The sequence below is a fragment of the Nestor notabilis genome, unplaced genomic scaffold (genome assembly GCF_000696875.1).
Source record: "Nestor notabilis isolate BGI_N333 unplaced genomic scaffold, ASM69687v1 scaffold21725, whole genome shotgun sequence".
NCBI lineage: Eukaryota > Metazoa > Chordata > Aves > Psittaciformes > Psittacidae > Nestor > Nestor notabilis.
In genome coordinates this window covers 436-3,640 of record NW_009929259.1, presented here as the reverse complement: position 1 = coordinate 3,640, position 3,205 = coordinate 436, and the positions used below count along the sequence as shown (strand labels likewise).

The 3,205-nt window shown below is 50.2% G+C and overlaps 1 protein-coding gene across 1 annotated transcript in view; it reads right to left on the bottom strand.

The window, feature by feature from the left end:
- The window catches only part of IGFBP5 (insulin-like growth factor binding protein 5), a 19,692-nt gene that overhangs the window by 16,058 nt on the left and 429 nt on the right, over window positions 1-3,205 (bottom strand). The gene's annotated exons all lie outside the window — the stretch shown is intronic.

Below are 3,205 nucleotides of genomic sequence, written 5' to 3'. Positions count from 1 at the left end.
ATGAGAGAAGAGAAGGAAATATTTGACAACCTTTGTTTTTCCACAAGCCTTTTTAAGGGCAGCAGGCTCCAATCTGTGCCCTCCGCTCCCCGTACTCAGCCTGACCTTGCTGTCTCAGCAGGAGGAAGTCTGGCAGGAGCATGGGGCAGAAAAATGGAAAGACGTGGTGTATTTCAAAGGAAACCTAAACAAAACAGAAAAAAAACCAGAATCCTGCAGCCTGTGCCATAAATGAAGCTCATTCATGTTTTTTTACCAGGAACAGTCAATTACAGCCATGATGTTTGGCTTTCGGTAAAGGACAGTGTCTGACTGTTGTGCCAGGATGGATTACAGGGACTGTCCCATCAGTACCTACACATCCGTCTACTTAAAACGAGCCTTACCAAAGCCCTTTAATCCCATGCTTGCTTTCATTTCTGACCTCTCAGCAACCCATGAGCACATTCTGCCCAGAAGGTCCAGCGCTTCTCAGTACTGCTGTGCCCTGCTTAGAGATGAGGAAACTGAGGCATGGTACCCAGGAGCATCTTGTCCCCGGGCAAGACATCTGGTCTACAGAAGAGCCAAGCCCAGCCTCCCAGGCTTGGGCTCTTGTAATCCCATTTGTTGCTTCTCCACCTCAACTATAAAGAGGAAAGCATCTGCGATTTTGAACTCGGCCAGCGCCAAGAGCAGAAATAGATAAAAATGCAGTTTGATCTAGTCCTCGCTGCTGTCACATAGTTTATTTTGCAGAGTGCTGATTCTTTCTCAGCGGTTTTGCAGCTCAGGGCCAATTTTGGTCATTGATAGATGGGAGGGCCAGGCCAGCTTCCCCAGCACATGGTCCCTGCACTGCTGGCCAAACTGGCAGAGGCCACAAAGTTCAAGTCAAACTTCATTTCTTTCCCTGCCCCGTTGCTTAGAAACACGCCTATGAAAATATACTTTGTTCTCACACGCTACCAGTCGAATGCCAGGAGAGTTTTTTTCCTCTCCCATTCTCAGGAATTCCTGATTTATTTTTTGTTTCTTTTTTGCAATCGCACAAATCTCAAGAGGAGCCTGCTGGTCTCCCACAGCTCCTTGCAGCAGCCTTTCGGATCCAGGCTGATTTCCCGGCTGTGAACAAAACCTGTCAAAAAGAGCCCCCTGCGGCGCCCGGGGAGTCCAAACTTGAAGTGCAGGTACTGCCAGGGGGGTGGTTTTGCAACCAACCTGCAACCTCTTTCCTATCCCTCTCCTTGTTCATTCAACAGGTGCTCCCCATCCCAAGAAAACCAGAACCAGAGATACTACGAAGTTTTCACACAAAGCCCCTGCTTAAGAACTAGTTTCCTTGGGAAGAGCAAGGCAGGTGGAACAAAGTGGGATTGCTGTTGGGAACCAAGCACCAAAGCTTTTTCAGATGCCTTTGGTCTGCATGGGGCACCTGTGTCACAGGTGCAAGGATCGGCCCTGGTCTCCCAAGTGCTGCTGGGCTTCAGCTGCACAGCTTCACCTTCCCAAGCACACCGCCTGCCCCTGGCTGCGCGCACACACACGCAGAGTAAATAAACACCAGGGAGGACGCGCTCCCGGATACTTCACATAGCTCCACTGCCAGTGGGTTACTGCCCAGCTTCCTGGGCTCCGCAGCAGGAACGCAGCTCCTGATGTCTCCCTGCGTGGGTCCTCTTCCAACCCTCAACCCTTCCAGCTCCCCTTCATAAAATGAAGCTCAGCTTTGCTGTTTCTGGATGGTTTAAGGGAGTTTGGACATTTGTTGTCATTTGAGGGAGAGGGGAATTCATACACACAGAAGTTGGTTTTGCTCTGAAGGATGGAGCGTAGCAACACAACCATTGCTTGCAAGCAGTGAAGGGGAAAAATAATAAAAGCATCAAGATTTATTAGGTGCTAGGAAGGAGGAACGGATTCCCATTGCGTGGGTATGAGTAGAAGCTTGCTAACAAGCAAAAATGACTTTTTCATGGAAAAAAAAAAAGCAGGGGGCTTGTTTCTGGGTTGTTTGGTTTTTTTTGCCAAGTGGTTCCCTGGTCCCTTGGACATGCAGACACTCTCCCTGTCTCCCCTTCATGGTGTGGCAAAAATACAGATGTATGTGGAGGAGTAAAGGGAAAGTGTCCTTGCACAAGCTACAGGATCAGAAACGGAGTTAAATGAGTGCCAAAGAGAAGGAGTGCTTACTTTCGTGCTTTTGTCACGTGCAAGGTGCAAGTATTTCAGAAGCTTGGCTTGGCACTGGTGATACCACAGCAGCCTTCATGCTTGCTTTTGACCTATTCTGATTATTAGCAACACCTTCGTTATTTTTTGCAATCGCAGATCTCCTGTCCTAATGCACCTGCTCTCTTCACCCCCCTGGGCTAAAATCCATTGCCCAACAAAGGCATCCAGTAGCAGGCAGGCAGGAGGTGCAGGCTGCAGTGATGGCAAGGGGAAAGTGGGAGGCTGAGTAGCAAACCCTGGGGTGGTTGAAGACTTTGGGGATGGAGCAGGTGGTTGCAAGGAGGTGCCCTGCCCTCCCCTGTATCTCAAGCTGCAGAGGTCAATTTGGGCCCTGCAGCAAGGTGAAATATATCGTGAGAGAAAGGGGTCAGGGAGAGGGTGATGATGGAGGATGAAGGAAAGATGTAAGGGGTGCAACTGGGGAAGGACTGGGATGCAGCTGTGACTAAGAGGGTGTATCTGGGAGGTGGGGGGAAAAAAGCTTTCCATAGGTGATAGGGCAACCCCGAGGTGATGATGGAAGGGGGGATGGGGGAGGCTGAGAGATGATGCAACAGGAGGTTCAACAAGAGCATGGATGGAAAGAAGGATGGGAAAGCAGTGGGGGCATGGAAGAACAGCAAGGTGGGGGGGTGGTGGGGTGTAAGAGCAGCCGGAAAGATGGAAAAGCCAATGGGAGGAGTGAAAGAGCAGCCGGAAAGGTGGAAAAAGAAGGTTGAAAAGCGATAAGGGGATGGCAGAACAGCCAGGGGAAGTGGTGGTGGTGGAGAAGGAGCCAGAAAAGATGGAAGAGAACCAGCGGGTGCAGAAAAGCTGCTGGTGGAAGGGGTGGGGAAGGAATGGGGAAATAGTTGGAAAGATGGAAGAGCAGCTGCGGTCTGTATATGTGTGTATGTGAGAAAGAGAGAAAAATCAGGCAGAAAGATGTAAAAGTAGCCAGAAAGATGGAAAAGCAGCTGGTGGCGGTGGAGAGGACTGGAAGAGCAGCCGG